The 21,520-nt window shown below is 39.0% G+C and overlaps 1 protein-coding gene across 3 annotated transcripts in view; it reads right to left on the minus strand.

Moving 5' to 3' along the window:
* Nucleotides 1-21,520, minus strand: part of FOXN3 (forkhead box N3) — a 364,292-nt gene that overhangs the window by 331,541 nt on the left and 11,231 nt on the right. Inside the window, exons 2-3 of one of the 3 annotated variants that reach the window (XM_081049384.1) lie at nucleotides 20,503-20,627; nucleotides 19,313-19,371 (exon numbers count right to left, since the gene is read on the minus strand). The exons of the other annotated variants lie outside the window; for them this stretch is intronic. The gene's annotated coding sequence lies outside the window, so the exon portion shown is untranslated. The remainder of the gene's footprint in view (nucleotides 1-19,312; nucleotides 19,372-20,502; nucleotides 20,628-21,520) is intronic. 3 annotated transcript variants of the gene reach the window in all.

The raw sequence follows: 21,520 nt of genomic DNA on the forward strand, positions 1-21,520 counted from the left end.
TTAGTCTTTATGTCGGTTCCCACCATCTGACCTGGATTACCCACTGACAGCAGGGAGGCAAAAGGAATGGATGAGAAGTGGGTGCCAGCCTCAGAGTCACGGAAAAGATGGAGGTGGTGGAAAGCCACGGTACTATTGGATGAGCAGCAGGCTAAGACAAGACTTCCCACTAAGATTTCAGCCCAGCTCTGCTGTAGCTGCAGCTGTTGCCTGCTTTCTATTTCTATCCCCTAAAGGAAGGGCTACTTCCTCCATGAGGTGGCTGTATTTGTACACTGAGCACTGCCCAATGACCCAATTTAAAATAGATGGTTACTACAGAGGTCTACCAAGACACACAGTTAACACAGAAATCTCCAAGAAACCTTGATGCCACCAAAAAACCTTGGACATGACAAATCAATTCAACATCTATTTGTTGAAGCCAGGCATTGTTCTAGTCAATGGAGAATTGGAGCTAAAATGAAAACTAGTTCCTGTCTTTAAGACACTTACAGACCAGAGAGGGAGCCAATCACCTATGCAGCATCTATACACACCTGGTCTCAGCTCTATGCCCATGAAATGGCATGACCATCAGTATCTGATAGGAACTGGGGTCGATGCTATTAGGTTGGTGCAAAAGTAATTGCGGTTTTTACATTTGTTTTCAACCTTTTAAACTGCAATTACTTTTGCACCAACCTAATCTTACAGCTAGCGATCCATGACTCACCCAGCGAGCTATACACAGGAACAAGGGCCTAATGAGAACCCAAGATTGACTTTATCATGAGCTCGGAAGGCTTATTCACCTGGGCAAACAGAGAACAGAAAACACATGGAGTCACCTGGTAAATTTCAAGGCACCATGATCTTGCCCACCATTGTTTGCGGCCCATTTTATTTTCTATAATTTTGCATATCAGTCTCACAACTCCTCCACCCAAGTGATGATAAGGGCAGTTGAAGGGTGGAGCTATCCCTGGCAGCACACCCTACAATGAATTTAATATCTTTCCCATTTTACAGACGAAGAAACAGGCTTGGAAAAGTAAAGAGATTGTCTAAGATCATATAGCCATGGAACAGCTTGAGGAGAAACTAAACCTAGGGTTTTTTTTATCCCAAATTCAGTTCACTACTTTTACATGGAGTGTAACCATAATAGTAATGGCACATGTATGAAGTGGCGTGTATATTTAGGAAGTAGACTTTATTTTGCCAGCAAAATGAAAGCAACCGTTTCTAGAAATTTCAAATTGTGCTAAGACTTCAACGACATAGAATAACAGTCCAAAAATTACCCAGAAATTTAAATGAGAAAGAAGGACCTGGAACTATGTCAAGAGCCCATGCACTTACAGCATTGTACTCAAAGACTGTCCCCTTGAACTTTTGTTCAGAACCTACTGACCCTCCTTTTGAACTTCATTCTAATTAGTTGTGTGGTCTGGTTTCTTAGCCTCTAGGCAGGTAGGTGTGGTGAATTACAATGGATTCCTGGAAAAGTGATAGACTGAGAGTTAAAAATAAATAAATAAAAAGAGCTCAGCAGTTGGCAAACTTTTCCTGTAAAGATAAAGATCAGACAGTAAATATTTTAAGGATGGACGATCATACCTTCTCGTATGTGACTATTCCACTCTACCACTGTCCCTCAAAAGAAGCCATAGGCAATATGTAAACGAATGTATTTGGCTCTGTTCCAAGAAGATTTTACTTACTAAAACAGGTGGTAGGTTGAATTTGGCCCAGAGGCTATATAGTTTGCAACCCATGGAATACAGAAATGCTTCAAAGCCAACACAGTTATCTAGAAAATCTTAGCAATCTGGGGCCATATCATAAAGAAACAAACAATCTTAACCTCAAAAGCTCTCGGGACAACTGGCATTATAGAATACCATGGTTCTTCACTGTAAAATTATAAAATTTTAGCAATCTAAATAACCTTGGGAACATTATGGTCCAATTCCCCATTTTTATAGATGAAGAAATAAATTCTCAGAGAGGTTAAGAGACTTGTAAAAGGTCAAACAGCTAATTAATGATTAAACTGAAATTAGAACCAGAGTTTTGACTCTAAGTTTAGAATTCTTTCCATTATTTCATGGCTATTATTTTAGCTTTTTCAGTAACAATGGGATGGAGGAAATGCTCATTTAATTAAAACACTACACCCTTGAGATTATTAAGATTCTGGAATCATTAAAGTACACAGCTCCAGATATTTATAAAGATGATTTTGAATCCTCAAGACAAAGGTTAAATTAGGTTTAATGTACTCAGAGAATATAATTTCAGAAGTAGTGCTAAAAGGAATACATTTCGAGTAATTAAAAAATTAATATATGTGGAAATTCTTGTCCCTTGTGCGTGGAAAAATGAGGATCCCTGTCCATTAGTGTAAGAAGAAAAGCTTGCCTTCATATTTACTCAGTTTAGACAAAATCATAAATTCTGACCCGTTCCAAAACAGCCCAAGAATTACCAAGGTATTGGCAGGCCCCAAGTAATTTCTCAAATTGCTGGGCACCCATATTTATTCAATTACCTTATCTAAGTGAAAAACAAAAGCCACCTGCAGCCCTACCTGTCCCTTTCTCTTTTCTATCATTAGCAATGTCGTCTGCTCCTTTTCTGAATTAATTGGAAAATAAAAATAGAAACCCTGACATGTTTATAAAGATTCAGAGTACTGGTTAAACATGAAAGAACAGAGGTTGAGAATACAGAGGTGACAAATTTTATTTCTGTGACGACAAGTCAGAGTCATCTTGCCAGCTGGGCCTTGCTGCAGCCAGAAATATGCACCTGTCTATGGAGAAGTCAGAGAGGAAGGGGGAGCTGACAAAGGCTGAAGGGCCTAGGGGCCTTCCGTCCCATGCAAATGAGTTCTAGTTGCTCGGGGTCTCTGAGTTGTTCATCTGGGAGAGGTGGCTGACACAGGGCAAGGCAGGAAGACCACTTCTGTTTTCCTGACCACAAAGGTGGTCCAGTATGTGTGTATAGACCCTAGAGCAGGGCTCTGGTTCGTGGAGTTCATCTCTTCCAACCTCCCATTGTACAGGAGAAGGGCAAAGGGGGTGGTGGGTCCCTACTGCTTCTCAGTGTGCACTTCCCAGTTTGACAGACCTGTCAAAGGAAATGAGAAGTGATAAGTGATTGGGCCCCGATTAGATCAGCCACCTTGGGAAAAGTGCTGAGACAGAGATATTTCAGTGAAATAAGGAGAAACCTGGGAATAGATTTCTGGCAAGCAATCCCTGAAGTAGATATGGTCTGAATTGGAAATGGATTTCATGGGCAGATAAAGTCTAATAAATGGCAGGTCACTTGAAAATCTTATATCATCAAGTCTCATACAGTGTCTGAGAAATTTGTTATCAATAATTGAACACCAGAAGGACCTAGCCCTTAGCAAATATTTAATTTCAAAACATACCTGATTTACTCAGATACAGCATACATAGTATATTAAAAAATATACTACAAGTCAGATGCCAATAAAGCTGCACTTAGGGAAAACCAGCTACACTTGTGGCTTTCCAAATATTTCACTAAAGAAGGGACTGGGCCCTCTGGCAACAGAGCTAGCTTACTGGCAATTTCTAAATTGCGCTGGAGGAGAAGGCTTGCATGTGAGCTTCCCTTCACACAGGACGGACATGACCTGCGTTTCCATTCCTGAGCCAAGCAACAAGCTGGATGTTATGTGTACAAGGGCTGGGGGACAAGAATGAGGGGCCCTGTTAGACACAGCTCTCCATGTCCGTCCTGAAGGCTAAAGGAGAAGGGGCCATCTATATAAAGCAAGGTCTTTAGCAGCAAAGAAGAGTCACTTTTAAGGTGATCAGAGGCCGAGAAAATTATCTCCATGGTCACTGCTTGTAATTATTGTTGTTCTGAGCCACTCTCCATGCAGCCCCCACCCAATCACTCAGTCTCCCCCAGAGCAGACCCTCATCACTTCCTGGTGAAAAGGGTGATTTCTTGCCATAATTTGCATGCTTGTATTACCTCCCCTGCCAAAAAAAAAAAAAAAAATTCACATGTTGGAATCCTAATCCCCAATCTGAGGGTGTTCGGAGGCGGGACCTTTGAGAGGTGATTAGGATATGAGGGCAGAACCTCATCCATGGGATTAGTGTCTTATAAAGGAGACCCCAGAGAGCTGCCTCGCCCCTTCTACCATGTGAGGATTCAATGAGCAGTTTCTGACCTGGAAAAGGGTCCTCACCCACCCATGCTGGCACCTGGATCTCAGACTTCCACCCCCAGACCATGAGAAGTAAATCTGTCTTGTTTATAAGCCACCCAGTCTGAGCTGTTTTGTTATAGCAGCCTGAACAGACTAAGACCCCCATGGGCAGGTGGCAATAGCAGCAAGAGTTCCAGAGAAACGGATGCTGTCTACGGGAATGGTAGCTTATTGAACTGAGTCAAAAATGGGGGCTTGGTCTCAACAAGGACAGATCGGTTTCACAGTAAACACTTCCCTAATAAGGTTTTAGGTGTTCTTTAGGGTTGATAAAGGCCTGGAATGGATATGTTTGGTGGCTGGCAGGGAGGAGAGAGAGAGAAAGAGAGAGAGAGAGAGAGAGAGAGAGAGAGAGAGAGAGAGAGAGAGAGAGAGACCCAATGCGTGCCTCTAATCATTTTCCACCCAAAACATTGAGGGGATAACTAAACTAAGGGGTCGAGGGAGCTAGCTGCCAGTCCCAGGTCTACCATCCTGAGCCTATGGTCTCAGGGTTTGACTCCATCATCTCAAAAAGCCCTTCCACTCTAGGGTGCTGGAACGTAACGGTTATCAGCTCTTAGCAAAGGAAGCTTTACCACGTTCCCTCCCACTACACCAGCGTTGCAATGTGGAGCTGCTCTGATCTTTCCATAGGCGGTAGCCATAAGGAGAAAAGAAGACTGGCTCTTAACCTCTCTGGGCTTGCCGATTTTTGCAAAAGTGGCCCAGATCTCTGGGGCGCTTCCAGCTCTCAAAATCTCTTCCCTGTGAAATGCAGAATTGCCTTGACTGCCAGAAAACTATGAATTTCTTAGTTCTGCATGTAGTACCTTTGAGGGGGTTGGAAGGATACACCAGAACTCTAAAACAAAGCATCCCACCCACCTGTACACAAACACACCCAACAAGGCCAGCTGGAAGCCTAGGCAGATGAGATTAGGTAAGAACATCAGAAAGTCGTCAAAGCCAAAGTGAGGTGCTGAGAACAAAGCTACTAAGCTGACAATGACGAGGCCAACTGGACTCCAAGTTTTCCTTCATAAACTGTAGCTCTCCTCCTCCTCACCTTCCCTGATAAAATTCCTACCTTTCAGAGACATTACTAAGTGGCCAGCCCACCAAGGGACTCCTAGGAGATATTGACTCCAGAAAGTCATGGTTAAAATCACTCTAGTTATGACCTTGAGGGACCTTGCCATCTGGACAGGCTCACAGGTCTGCTGGTCACCATTCACCTGACCGTTCAGAGTCATGAGGTTATTAATACATACATCAAAATGTTACAAATATCAAAACGGCCATGTGAGCCACTTTGTAGAACAATTTAGATTTCAACAGCATGGAAGGGACCAGAATGTTTGTTTTGGGTCAGTAAATCCTGCAGGGCTGGGAAGCTGTGGTGGGTAGGGAAGAACACTGGAATGAAGAGTGAGGGGAGCCTGACAAACAGCTCACTCCCTAACTTATGCCAAGGACGGTCTACTCCACCTCTCCACTATGGGTGAGTTCTCTGCAAAACAAAAGGCCAGCCTGTAATTCATTGTCACAGTCAAGCACAAAGCATAGCTCGAGAACACACCAATGACAAAGTATGTGAACGTCAGCATTTTGGAACCAAAGGAACTGCCACATTCGGGCTCTTGGATGCTGCTTAGGGATAGCTCCTTCCATCTCTGGTGTCATCCACTGATTTGCAATTCAACCTAGACCCCTGAGTCAGAGGATCTCAACGGTACCTACTAGCAGTTGTTCTTACTTAGGGCTAATAACCCTAGATCATCGGTTGGTCTACTTTGGGAAGCACTAAGCAATGCCGTGCCATGTGTTCAACTGGTCAGAGAAATAATGGAGCTCATGATGCTTGATGGGGCTCCCAACGGCCCTCCCACCTCAACCGTCGTGTTTGTGAAACTCTTCACTCAGCAGAGCTGGGGCCTGGATGCTGCGTGTTTAACTGATAAAGTCCTCACTCTGAAGTTCGTGTAAGTAGTAGAAGAATCGGGGCTGATTTTTTTCACCAGGACTCATGTTAGCAACTTCCACTCCTGATACCGAAGTAACTTATTTACGGTCCATTTCTTTCGCCTCTGATGACCCCCCCAAGTTAATCTTCCAGACACCATCTTAGTCAACTCTGGGAGCCCTGGAGGAAAAATGCAACAAATACCAAAATGGCCATGTGTGCCAGCATTTAGCACTTTGTAGAACAATTTAAATTTCGTGCATTTAGACCACTTCATATTAACTAATTTAGAAAATTTTGCTTTAGCAGACTTAGCTGGCTGCTCTTCACTGCCAAACTAAATATTCCACTTTAAAATACACCCCTGCGTACGCATGTGATTTCTCCTTTTAGGCTAGGAATGTAATGTTGACATAAATGTCAAATAAAATTAATGAGAGAATGGGCTCTCAAATGGTACTCCAGTGAAGGGAATTTGTTAGACTGGGACCTTTGAGCCCAAATGTATATATAATTATGTAACACTCATATGAGGAAAGAATTTGAATGTTAAGCTTTAGCAAATTTATCACCTTTGTCAGAAATGCTGTTACCTACAAAAAAGAAAAAAAGAAAAGAAAAAAGCAGGTTGCAAGTAAATTAAGATGAAAATACCATCAGATTAGAAGTGCATAGTCTGTCACAGCAAGCTACTGTGGAATTAGCAGGGTGGCCCATCTGCTGGGTATCAAGTCCTTCCCTTATCTACATAGAATTCAGATCAGATGTCTGCTGCTCAGCCTGAACACTTCCTCTATTGACTTTGCAAATGGACTTCCTCCTGCCCAATCCAGCTCTTTCCCCTACCCCTCATCCTAACTGGCCACTTAGGGAGAGTGAAAATGGCAGTTAGAGCAATAACAGGTATTTTCACTCAATAGTCAAGGCATTGCATACGAGCAGAGTGGCTGCCTCCATTCGTACACTGATATAACCACTTTGTCTTTTATTTGTAGTCTCAAAAATCTTCCCCAAGTATGGGAGAATCACAGAAAATCACTCTAATCATTGCAAAGATCCCTGTTCCCAGTAAAGCAGCAAATCTTCTCTTGTCAAAGTAAAAGGCACGGAGTAAAATCTCCAGTAAACACAGGGGAAAGCCTACATTTACCTCCACACCGAGGCAAATGGTAAGCAGGCCCCACCTGCAGGCATACTAGCCTTTAGGCCGAGAACCTGTACCTGTCTGGGGTGAGCAGATGCCTTAGGGGCAGAAGTTCCAAAGAAAACAGTTACTGTGTTTTGGTTGTTACACTTCAGATTGAATCCTAAGTGCTAGACACCCCCCATCACATTCTTTCTTCATACACCGATCTCAAATACAATCACATAATTTTGAAAATTCATGATGTTTTCCCTAAATAGAATTAGAAGGATGGGTTTCTATTTCTTTCCAGTTACTTGGCTACCTCCATGTCCTGGAAAGCCCCCCAAAAGAAAAGCACACATGAAGGTCCTAGGAGTGATTCCTTCAATGATGGGAATCAGACAAATCAAACCCACAAATTCCTTCCGATGTTCACGCATCTTTAAACAGGTCACAGAATCCCCATGTTCGGGGCAATCACAGAGAATTTCTAGTTAATTTACAGTGAGGGAAAGAGCAAACATTTAACTATCAACTTCGAACAACTCACCCTCCTGTTTATTATGAAGTAATCGTCACTCTGGATATTTTGAAATGTCTGCATAGGACCCAGGGAACATTCTCCATTTTTATTCTTCTTCTCCAGGCTATCAGTTCATAATGAACAAATATGGAAATTTTTCTGAGGGGGAAATCCAACTACCAAAATAACTCCTTCATAATTCATATGTGCAATCACAACGGTGATTAATAAAAACCTGAAACAGTTCCTAAAAGCCTAAAGCATTAATTACTCTGTTAGATGTCAGGGCTCTAAGAAAACCTATGACAGCAGGTTACTCAGGCAAATTAAATCGTGTGAACTTAAGGAGGAAAAAGAGAAATCTCCACTTGGGGGATTTGCAGGCTGGTAAATGTGTGCTTTCCAAGAGAGGTGACCATCCCACGACTCTTCAGGGCTCTATATTTTAACCTTGAAAGACATATGAAAGAGGTAAAAAATGCCATTGCAAATTGAATTTATGCTGGCATGAAAGGTAATATTATATCCCCTGAAAGACCTAAAATAAATGAATGGTACCATTTACATTAAAGGGAAACTAACTCTCCTTGAGTGTCTGCCTATTGTGTGTCCAGCACTGGTTGGCCCCTGTGATTCTTCTTTTGGCTGCTGAGACACCATACGCCCAATTCTCCTTTAACCTCAATAAAAGATCCTTCTCATTGATTTTTCACTAGCTCATCTTTAATTGGTTCAATCTCTACATTTTAGTGCTCGGGGCTCTGTCTTGGGCCCTTTTCTCTACCCCCTCTCTCTGGGTGATCGCACCCAATCCTACAGCTGTGCCAGTGACTCTCCCCTAACCCCACCCCCAGCTCTAGATATAACTAACCCAGCTGCCTTACTGACACCCCCAAAAGGCATCTCAAACCGTGGCTGTCCAAAACAGAACTCCTGATCATCACATCCCCACCCGAAGTCTTTCCACTCTCAGAAATGACACTACCTTCCGAAATCTTAAAATAATCCTCTGCTGCTCCGTTTTCCCTCACCCTCCACTTCCAATCCATCAGCTCTACTTCCAAAATATATCCTGAATCTTTCTATTCTCATCATTCCACTTTACCACTCTAGTGGAAGCCCTTTCTCTCCCACACACTGTCACACCTCTTCAATGGTCTCTCTGCTTCCATCCTCCACATAGTAGTAGCCAGAAGGTGCTTTTTAAAAAATAAATCATGAACAAACAAAATAAAACAGAAGTAAGCTCATACATATGGAGAAAAAACTGATGGTTGCCAGAGTGGAAGCGGGAGGGGGAATAGGCAGAAAAGGGGAAGGGGATTAAGAAGTACAAACTTCCAGTTCTAAAATAAATATGGGGATGTAATGTACAGCATAGGGAATGTAGTCAATAATATAATAACTATGTATGGTGACTGATGGTTACTACACTTATTGTGGCAATCACTTCATAAGGTATGTAAATGTTGAGTCACTATGTTGTACACCCGACACTAATATAATATTGTGTATAAACTATAATTAAAAATAAATTTTAAATAAATTAAGTAAATCAATAAACCAGACTAAGTGACTCTTTTGTTTAAAATTCTTCAGTGGTTGCCCATTATACCTAGTACACCTACCATAAAATCCATACTTCGTTTGCCTTTAAGACCCAAAGTAATGGGGCCCTACCATTTCATCTTCTAGTCACTCCACAACTCACCAACCTCCAGCCACAATGGTCCTTCTTCCCATTCCTCAAACATGGAAGCTGGTTCCTATCTCAGGGCCTTTGAATGTACTGTGCTCTTTGGCTGCTCTTTATAACTAGAGAACTCTCCTCTGTCACCCTTATCAAAGCGGTCTTACTGTCATTCTTTACCTTATATGATTATTTTATTTATTAATCATTTTATTATTTTATCATCTTTTACCCTTGATGGTTATTTACCCAATAGCATCATGTATATTTGTTTAGCTACTTATTGTTTCCCTGTCCCTTCAAATGTCGGCTCCATGGTAGCAGGAACACTGACCAATTTTCTCATTTATTATTGAGTAGATACCCAATAATATTTCTCAATAACTACATAAATGAACAAATATATTTCCCTATATTTTTTTTCTAACTTCAGGAGATAGATTATTCCTATTTTAAAGAGAAAATTGAGTTTTCCAGCAGTATGTCCAAGGTTATCCAGGTAACGGGAGGCAAAGCCAGAATTTGAACCTGAATCTCTTTGACTCAAATGCTCACCTTTTCAGATACAAGATCAGTATTTCTAGCAGAGTCTAGAAAAATCAATCAAAAATAGGAATTCTGCTCCTAAGATTTTTAGAAACAAATTGCCTGGGAACTTGCCTTAGGCTCAGAATTTCTTCCTCTATTACAACTTCATCATCTATAAAATGGGTGAACACAATGAGTTTCTCATGGAGGTATTAGAAGAAGTAATGTCCTTCCAGATTATAAAGAGTTTGATATATAAACTCTCAGACGATTGTTTTTCAGGACTACCCTGTAGAGTATTTTTAACTAAAATTTGTTCTGTGCACAAATACCACTACGTGGGGTTCACAGTCAACCTGAATAATCATACAAAAACAGGCAAGAGTTGTGGACCACATAATACTGCCAAAGGCAGACTCCACTTTCCCAAAACTCTTTAAAAGGGATGTAATCTCATCCTACTGGAAGATTTGGGGCAATGGAAAGGAATAGGTGAATTCTAGAGGGTCCCTCACCCCTTCCCTGTCCCCATCTGTATGATTCTTTGTACTAACACTTGATTGTCAAACCTACCCTCCAGAGGTGAGACTGCTCTCGCCCAAATATGTGTTCCCTGAGGATCCTGACCTGCTTTTATTTGTAATGGGCGTATTACTTGCTCCACAATTTGTGCAAGTTGAGTGCAAGGGACATGACATTACTTTATTTCTCCTAATTAAATCTGGATCTCAAGGCCTCACTTGATGAAAACTAAATTTCAATTGTGTTTTAAGGGGCTTTTCCCCTTTCCTAGGGTTAGAGGAACATCTTTGTGCATTATATGTGTCCTGAGAATACTAGAAAACTCTGTGGTCTTCAGTTCCCAGAGCTACCTTTTCTTTTCCCCATATCTGCTCTTTTCCCCCAACATCTGCTCTTTTCCCTCCAAACCAACTGGAGCCATAGGAGTCCATGGTGTGGCTCCCAAGGCCATAGCATTTGGTGTTAATTTTCCTTTGTTATAGTATCAGGGTTTATTATATTCATGTATTAACACATACATTCATGTATTAACACATATTTAATACATACATGTATTAACATTCTGTTGACCTCTTAAAACAAGTTGGGAGTGTTTCTTCTTTTTCTATTATTTGAAACAGTTTGTAGAAAATTATTTCTCCTTTAAATATTTAATGAATTCAATAGAAAAGCCATCTGGGTCTGAAGTTGCCCTTGTGGTAAGGTTTTTAATTACATATTCATATGAGTAGATAGATATAGGGCTACTCAGACTGTGATTTTTCTTGGGAGAGTTTTGCTATGTGGCATTTTTAGAAAATCGTTCCATTTCTTCTAAAATTTCATGTTACAATATTGCCACGGGGTTATTCATCATATTCCTTCCTTTATTATCTTTTAAATATAGTGATGTCCCTTGTTTCATTCCTGACATTAGTTCATTATTTGCATTTTTTTATTAGTTTTACAAGGATTTATCAATTTTATTAGTCCTTTGCCTCGATGGATTCTCTTGCTATAAGATGTGTGCTTTCTATTTCATTAGTTTCTTCTCTTATTTTTATTTTAAGATTTTATTGGGGAAGCGGAAAAGGACTTTTATTGGGTAACAGTGTGTACTTCCAGGACTTTTTCCAAGTCAGGTTGTTGTCCTTTCAATCTTAGTTGTGGAGGGTGCCGTTCAGATTCAAGTTGTCCTTTCAGTCTTTGTTGTGGAGGGCGCGCAGCTCAGCTCCAGGTCCAGTTGCCGTTGCTAGTTGCAGGGGGCACAGCCCACCATCCCTTGCGGGAGTCGAACCGGTAACCTTGTGGTTGAGAGCACGCACTCCAACCAACTGAACCATGCAGGAGCTCAGCAGCAGCTCAGTTCAAGGTGCCGTGTTCAATTTTAGTTGCAGGGGGCGCTGCCCACCATCCCTTGTGGGAGTTGAGGAATTGAACTGGCAACCTTGTGGATGAGAACCAGTGCTCCAACCAACTGAGCCATCCGGGAGGCAGCTCAGCTCAAGGTGCCATGTTCAATCTTAGTTGCAGGGGGTGGAACCCACCATCTCTTGCGGGACTCGGGACTGGAGGAGTTGAACTGGCAACCTTGTGGTTGAGAGCCCACTGGCCCATGTCGGAATCAAACCGGCAGCCTTTGGAGTTAGGAGCACGGAGCTCTAACCACCTGAGCCACCGGACCTGCCCCTCTTCTCTTATTTTTATTATTTCCTTCCTCCTGTTTTTAAATTTAATTGTTCTTTTTTAACTTCTTAAAATTAATGCTTAGGTCATATATTTTTAGGCCTCTCCTTTTTTTCTAATGTATACATTTGAAGCTATATATGTCCCTGTAAGTATGGCTTTGGCTGCATTCAACTTTTGATATGTCATATTTTTATTGTCATTAATTTCTAAATATTATCTAATGTTCATTGCCACTTCTTCTTTGCCCCATGGTTGCTAATTTCTAAACATATGGGGATTTTTCAGTTATCTTGTTTGTTAGTGAATTCTAGTTTAATGTCACTGTGATATGAAAATATACTCTGTATGATTTCAATCCTTTGAAATTTGCTGAGTTGCTTAATGACACAGAGAATATGGGCAATATCAAATATTCTACGTGCTCTTGAAAAAAATGTGTATTCTATATTTGTTGAGTGCACTGTTTCATAATTCGATGGGGTTTGTTAATTAACTTTGTTCAAACTGTCTATATCCTAATTGGTTTTTATTGTCTGCTGATTGTATCAATTACTAGGAGAGATAAATTAAAATTTCTAATATATTGATATCTCTATTTCTCCTTGTAGGTCTTACAATTGTGTATTTAATAATTGCATACAAATTTAAAACTATTGTTTTCCTGGTGAATTGAAACTTTTTTATTATGAAATATCTCTCTTCATCTCTAATAGTACTTCTTATCTGTTAAATGGTCTACTTTATCTGATATTAACATAGCTATACATTCTTTCTTTTGGTTAGTGTTTGCAGTGTATATCTTTATATATCTTTTTATGTTTGGCCCTTCTGTATCTTTTTAAGTAAGGTATGTCTCTTTAAAGCAGTATATAGGTTTTTTAAAAAAATCAAATCTGATAATCTTTGACTTTTAATTAGAGTACTTACTCTACTTTAAAAAGTATAATTGCTAATGTAGTTCAGCTTAAACTATTATTTATTTGTCTTGCCTATACTAGGATCCTTTTTCTCCCATTTTCCACTTTCTTTTGAATTATCTGTACATTTTTATTATTCCATTCCTCCCTTCTCTTAGCTTATTATTTATATATCCCTTTATCATTCTTTTTAAAGATTATCCAGAGTTTAAAACATGCATCCTTAACTTATTAATGGCTGAAACAAATTAGTTTTTATTACTTCCTATACATTATAAGGACCTTAGAACAATTTAACTTCATTAATTTCTCCAGACTTAAGTTCCATTTTGATCATATATTTTATTCCTTATATATTTAAAACTCCTCAGGACATTATTATTTTTATACAGTCAATATTTATTTATATTTAACTGTCTAACTATTATTTCTATTGAACTTCATTCCTTTCTAAACCTCTGAGCTTTGATCTGGAATAATATTCCTTCTGTCCAAATGATGCTGCTCATGACAATTTTTAAAAAAATTAGTTTTCCTTCAGTTTTGAGGAATCTTTGTTATATAATTTATGCTTAACACTTGTTTTCGTTCAGCTATTTGAAGATATTCCATTTCTTTCTGACATCTATTGTTTGAGTAGAAGATTCATTTTCAGCCTTATTATGCTCCTTTGAAGGCAAGAGGTACCCACTCTTCCATCTTTGACTGCTTTTCAGCTTTTCTCCATTTTTATTTTCAGAAATTTTATTGTTGTTCTGAGGTAAAGTTTCTTTGTAGTGACTCCCCTTGGTGTCTTGAGGCTTCTTAATTCTGTGACCTTGTGTCATTTATTAGTTTTGGAAAATTCTCTGCCATTTTTTCCCAATGTTTTCTTCTGTTCCATTTTTCTCTCTCTTCTCCTACTCAAACTCCAATTGCATTTATATGAGGGCTTTCTACAATATTTTACATGTTTTTCAAAATCCTGTATTTATTTTCCATCATTTGGCCATTCCATGCTTTATTTTGGGCATTTGGGGTGTCTGCCCTATGTTCTAGTCCATTAACTCTCTTTCAACTGCATCTATTCCATTGAACCCATAGCTTTATTAAAGTATAACTCGCATACCATAAAATTCACTTACTATAAATGTACATTCTATGGTTTCAGTATATTAATTCAGTTGTGCAACCATCACCATTACTATAATCCAGTCATAGAGGATTTCCATCACCCTCACAATTTCATCTATTTAGGTTTAAACTTCAGTAACTGTATTTTTCACATTTAGCTTCTTGTTTATAATTTTCAGTTCTCTGACAAATTTTTAAACCTTATCTTTTCATTCTTAGTCGATTTCTTATCATGGTTACTTTAGAGACCAGATCTGATTAATCCACTATCTGGATCCTTATAGGTATATCTTATTTGTCCATTTTTTTCTTTGTTTTTGATTATATGTTTCTTTTTCTCATATTTCTAGTTATTTTCATTGGGTGACAGATATAGTACATGAAAAACTCTCGTGATAACATGAGGCTCTGAAATATGTATCTTCCTCCCAAGAGGATTTTTACTTTTGCCGCTGGCAGGCACTTAAGCTGGGGACACTAATCTGAAAATATTTGATTTTTGGCTTCAGTCTCTGTGAGAGTTTTTCTATTTCTGGTTCATCTTGACTTAGGGTTCCAAGGAGAAGCCTCAATTATTTACTAGGGCTTCTGCTTTTTGGCAGGACCTGAATGTAATTAGCATGCCTCTGACCCCATGGGTTTGTTGAAAGTTCTGCTAAATTTCTTAGCCTCTTAGCCACTACTTTTGGAATTGACAACTATCTCAGGAAGAAGATCCAAAAGCTATGCTCACCTCTCAGGGCTCCGTTCCTCCCAAATCTTGGCTTTGCAATTCCTCATTGCTTTGATGGCTCTCCAAAGCTTCGAAACTGACTTTTTTTTTCCTTTGTAATTTTAAGCAGCTTTTCTCAGCAAAACAGTTGGTCTGAACAAAGCTGATCTACTATTGCTAGACACATTGACTACCATTGTAAGTGAGGTGATCATAATTTATCGTACAAACCAGGACACTTTTGAAAATGAAAGGAGGCACCATTAGCGACTACATTGGAGCAGCAGGTGCAAACCAAAACCGCCACAAACGAATCAGGTTATATGGTCTTCTCAGTAATAATGCATGAAGTACTTTGCTTAAAAATATAAAATAATTTAAAGAACCAAGTATGTATTGCTTGAAAACATTATGACCCTTTTCTCTTAGTTTAAATAAACTCCAAGGTAACTGGATTTCCAAAGCACCTTTCTGTTTGCCTGATACCTACTTTAGCAATAACTTTTTTACAACCCTCTGACAGAACAAAGTAAATAAAAGTATATTTTATACACACACACGTATACACACACACACACACACACACACACACTGGGGGGAGCCAAAAAATGTATACAAGTGGACACTTTGGTGAACGTTGCTCAAGCAGCAGTTTGCTGTAATCAGAAGTGTCTGGATGCTGATGGGAACCACTTTGAGCAGAAGTCATAATTGCAGAAGTCAAGCGTGACTTGTATTCATCTTTTGTTATTGGAATATATTGAGTATTACAATTTTAATAGTTTTCCTTTCTTATAATGTGCATACATTTATATATATATAAATTAATTATATATAAATTAATTTATATATTTCAAAATCACATTGGCCACATCAAGAATATAGAAGTCTTGTCTCTTTCCTTTGTAAGGAGTGAATATTTGGTATTAAGGATAGAAATAAGCCCTTGCTCACTGTAGGAAAAGACCACTCAGTAGCTCATTGCATCAACAGAATGAGTTAAATATTCCACCCAGCCTGCTAGTTCCTGGGCTCCATATCTCATTAATGTCCTTGGCTGAGACTTGGTACCTCCAAAAGTATAGTTTTGGAAACTTCCAAATGAGAGAAATTTTTCTAAAAAGAGAAGTGAATATAATTTCCAAGAAGAGCACTGTGTATCTCCCTTCCTTAACTTCATCTATTTTATTAGAAATAAATAAATAGAAAAATAAAGAAATAAGTACTCTGCTCTCATCTGTCAGAAATTCTTGTCTTGGCTCTTGAGGGAGTTAGATTTGCCACCTGAGTCATCTTCTAGAGTGAACGCCTCTGGACTGGAGAGCTGTTCTCTGACCACTGCCAGAGCTAAGTACAATCAAATAAACATGGCCAATACCTAATTTAGACTCCCCATGCCTTATACTTTGCAGCCGGACCCTTCCTGGAATTTTGATGATCCTCTTCAGGATACAACTCCCTGTTCTTCATTTGCATATTTTAGATGGCTTGATTCAAAACAATGTCTTGTGTATACACATCCCAACATTTTTCCAAAACACAGGCTTTATCAGCATATAAAGTAATTTGCCACATGCATTGTGTTTGCCTCTGAGCAGTTGGATAATAGATTAGAGTTACTAAGAAGTTAGTGCATTTTCCCATCCACAATACAGTGCAGTAGAGGGGAAAAAAACATTCAAAGAAAACAAATTATGATTCAAACAATTTAACTCAGGTCCACATGTCATTCTCATTTACTAAGACCAATAGCAACAAAAAAAATAAAAATGAAGCATTGAAAACACTGAGCCTAGCAACAAGTAATGAGTTAAACTCAAGTAGAGGGTAATTTGGAGGCCAATAACCCAAAGTCCAGTTCAGCTAAGAGTATCTGTGGCCCTAGGGAATGAGCTAAGCATCTCTGCATGTTCATTTGCTAAATACTGGCCTGAAGAAAGGCTGGCCTTTTAAACAAGGCCTAAAACCAAAGGAAAAAGGAGTGCAAGGTCTCTACTGAATGACTTGAGATAGCACCAAGCCTTTTTCTTTCACATTATACAAATAACCTAAAACCTCATTACCACTATATCAATGACAAATTCAACTGTAAAGGTCGTTCTCCATTCAAAGCAGTGTGTCTATACCCACTCATCTAACCCCATCTATGGCAGGATCTTATTTGTATTGATCATCTCCCTACGCCGAGCCACTCACTAGTATCTAGCACTCTGTAGACATCAACAAATATTTCCAGAATGACTGAATAAATTTGCACAACAACTCAGAGGGAGCTGAAAGGGCTAAGGCGATCCCCTATGAAAAGGCCACTGTTGTTTGTAAAGCCCACTTCAAACTTCAGGGGTTTCGTTTTTTCCCTCCAAATTTTTATTTTGACAAACTTCAAATCTAAGAAGAAATGCTGAAGGAATAACATAATCAATAAATTGCAGACCACAACATGCATCCCCTTAGCAGGTATCCCCTTAGAACAAGAACATTCTCCTCTTGTTCAGAGTTTTAATTTTTTTAGAGCATATTATATGTTCAAAACTAAATGGTAGGGATCATTTTCAAAATTTTGGCAAAAAATTCACACCTTCAAGGTAGTTATTATATAGTTGGGGATTTAAACTGTACAAACATAAAGTAATTCAGGATAATTAGATCCTAAACTTGGTGGCACTGATTATAAGTGAAATAGGAGCTCAGAGAACTGAGAAACCAGGATGAGCTGGTTTTAGAGGGCAAGTATGTGGCAGAGACAGACTGGCTGTTTATTAAACCTGTTTCTTCTTTGTCCTAGGCTCACATCCAGACTACCTTTCCAGCAATGCCTCCCTGTAGTCAGATGTGGCAATCTTACCAAGTATTATTATAGCTAACTGAATGGGAAAGGAAGTAGAATGTTCCACATCTAGGACTGGCTGGTAAAAACCTGTCACTTAAGAGTCTCCACGTTCTTTCCTTATTTTTTGCCAGTGTGATCCAAATAAGCCCAATGACCTTGGGAGCTACAGGTTGAGAATAGCAGAGCCATTGAACTGAAAGTGCCTGGTTCCCTGAATTACCATCTGAATGGAAGCCATCACCTAATCAGGACATCCATTTGGGATATGTAAGGCATAAACTTCCATTATCTTGATTCATTGCACTATGTTGGGTTTATTGAGGCAGCTAGTATTACCTCAAATAACACAAGTTAGGGCTTAAAATACCCTTGAACATGTGTGGAAGGAGATAATATTTTTAAAATAATGATTGTGCTTTTTCTCTATTGATTTCTGCACATATGATCTTCACCCTAGTTACCCTGAGGCATGTTTCAGGGAATATTAGGATTACTGAAAAAGGAATTTAAAGAGAAAGAGGATGGAAGTTCATATTTTGGGCAGTATGACTGAAAAAAATAGCTGTCCAATCCTCTAAAAACAATTTAAAATGTTGGAGAAAATATTTCTTACAACAGTCTGAAATGTATTTATGAGCTCACAAGAAAATGAGGAACACTCAGAGAGTAACACATGTATCAGCTTTCATCTTGCAGACATTTAACTAACTGAGAGTGCTTGAGCTTCTCTTATTACAACTTAGCAGGGAACAGGGGACAGCAGACATACTTGATGGCACTGACAAAGCCAGGAACCATCACAGTACAAAGTATAATAAGAGGTGCCCTGCTAAAGATAGGACTCCAAACATCTACCAAAAGGCAGTTTCAAGAATTGCCTGTCTCAAAAGTCAGTGCTGAGTAGAGGGAAGAAAATCTTTATTGAAAATTTGTAACTACAAGACAGCCCTTACGTGGATTTTGAATATGAATTGATTATAGAATTGGTTCCCAAAATCTCAAGCTGAGAATTTTAAGTTCTTGCTTTGCAGGTTGGTGATTTCAGGCAGAAACAAATGCAAAATCTAGAGACACTCACCTTGAATTCAAACCCTAAAGAATTTCCACTGATGAAGTCTCAAAAAAATAAAATAAAATAAAATAAAATAAAAATAAGGTCACAGTAAAATAAAACAAAGCAAAACAAAGACACACATGCATAAAAAAACAAAGCATCATGAACAACTAGCAGAAATAATAGATAGAACTGAACCTGCAAAGATTTCAAAATTTAAAATGATCAGACACAGAATATAAACAAATGTTGAAATAAATAAGAAAAGACAACAAGCATAAAAGCTGTGACAAAATTAAACAGATTAGATCCAGGAAATTGAAGATGGAAAAAATTATCTAGACTGTAGCACATAAAAATATTATATAAAGAGACAGAAAATATGAGAACAGGGTTACAACATAGAGAAGACAGAGAACAAAAGTCTAACATATACCTAACCTGAAATCCAGAAGTAGAAGAGTACAGAGCAGGGACAATATTCTGAGAATCTTCTAGAACTGATGAGAAAAATCAATCCACAAATTCTCAGAACAACAACAAAAACATCCCAAGCAAAATAGTTACATAAAAAGGAAATTCATATCTAGACACTTAATAAAACTGCAGAATGCCAAAAACAAAAAGAATATCTTAAAAGCAGCTACAGAGTACTCTCGAGAAAAGAACACCTCCAGTGACAAGTGGCAGTTAGATTTAGCATTGATTTCTCAGCAGTAAAAGCCAGGAAACAATGAACATCCTTAATGTGTTGAGAGAAAAATAACTAGAATTTTATACCTAGCAAAAATGTATTTTATACCTAGCAAAACTATATTTTAAGAAAACAGGAAAAATAAAATTTCCAACAATAACTGAAATAGTTTTCCCTCAATTGATCTTCACAGTTGAAATCTAAGAAGAGAAGTGATCTTGGGAGGTGAGGGTGGGTGAAGGAATTATAAACAAAGAAAATAGTGGATAAATCTGAACAAACATTTCTATTTTAAAATGAGAATGTCTAACCTGTGGGACCTAAGTTGCAAGGTGGGTGGTGTGATTGGAGTTAAGGTCTTTGCATTGTTTGGGAGACTTTACTAAGACTTTTCATAGAAATAATGTAGTAACAACACAACCCAAATAAATATCCATGCATGATAGAATAAATAAATTTAGTATATCCACACCATGAAATAGTGTACACCAATAAAGAAATAAATGAATTACATTACACTCAGGAACATAATGTTGTACAAAAACCAAAACATAAAAAGGAAATTGCAGAAATATATATATAATGTTTCCATTTATAGGAAAGCTAAAGAAAACTAAACTATATGTAGTTTCATGATTAAAAAAAACACACCACATATGTGGTACAATTATAAAGAAAAACAAGGACACAAAGCAGAAACCACACACTTCACATCTACTAAAATCCCAGTGGTAGAATTTTGCCATTCTTATCTGCAAGGGAAACTTAGAAATGCAGTTGTTAGCTGATCCCAACTAAAGTGTGCAGAGAAGGGACATAGGTGGAAAACTAGAAGACTCTGCCACAGACAGAAAATTCCACAGCCTTGAAAGTCAGGTTGTATCCTGGGACAGGATTTTCGACCAGGAGTTGGGAGGACTCAACTCAAAGAATTCACCTGAAGGCAGTAGAAGATGTTGCTTTCACGCATTAAGGATAGTGAAGTCCCTGATCTTTCTGTCTCGATGATAGAAGGATGAGATGGTGGAAGGGAAGAAAAGAAGAGCCTGTCCTTCTTGGAGTCTAGTTAATTAAGGAGAAAAAAAAGGAGGTAAGAAAAGAAGACAGTGGAGTGGTTGGCTGCTTGTCTTGACTCACCCGGGGGTGATTCTGCCTTCTGAATGGAGAAGGTAACACCAAGTATGGGAGGATATTCTTGTGTCCACCTCCATGCGTCATTTGGAGCCCAGGGAGGAGACAGTCTGCACCAGCCTGGGACACTGCTTCATCAGTCTAGTGCTGAAGTGTGAGCAAGTAGAGGGAGCTGTGAGGTGGGGTGCCTCAGGTGACCTGTGGCAAAGGAGGGGACCCCTTACAAAGACCACCAGGCCAGGAGGCTTGCTGGAGGTTATGGCTAACCCTGAGAGTTTGCTGTCAGTGAGAGCCAAAGTGGAATGGAGCCAGGAGGGGGTGCCACACAAGGCTGTGATAAAGCCAAGAGGCTAAAAAGATCAACATTTTTTGCAAATGGGGGTCACTTACTGGGTCCAAACCCATGGTTTTTTTTTTCATTAAACAAAATAGAATGGAAGAGATCAGAATGCATCCAGTGCAACAAAAATAATATCTTGTGAAAGTTATGTTTTAGCTATCCATGTTATTTAGTAGAAAAGGCATCACCTGTACATGCACACATCTGTCCTACGTGCCTTCTAGAATCTCATGACGATGCATCAGTATCGCGCAATGTGGGTCTTTGAAAATCACTGGACCAGACTGTGTTATAGGAGCTGACTTCAACTGCTACTACGGGTGTGATAAAAACATCCGGTGAATGTTTAAGTTAAAAAATGTATTACAGTAAAAGATATATTGCCATTAATCCCCTCCAAATACTCCCCCTCGCTTCAGACTCACTTATCCCATTGTTCTTGCCGCTTTCTGAAGCAGTTCTGGAAGTCCTCTTTTGTGAGTGT

This window comes from Rhinolophus hipposideros, assembly GCF_964194185.1.
Source record: "Rhinolophus hipposideros genome assembly, chromosome: 5".
Taxonomy (NCBI): Eukaryota; Metazoa; Chordata; class Mammalia; order Chiroptera; family Rhinolophidae; genus Rhinolophus; species Rhinolophus hipposideros.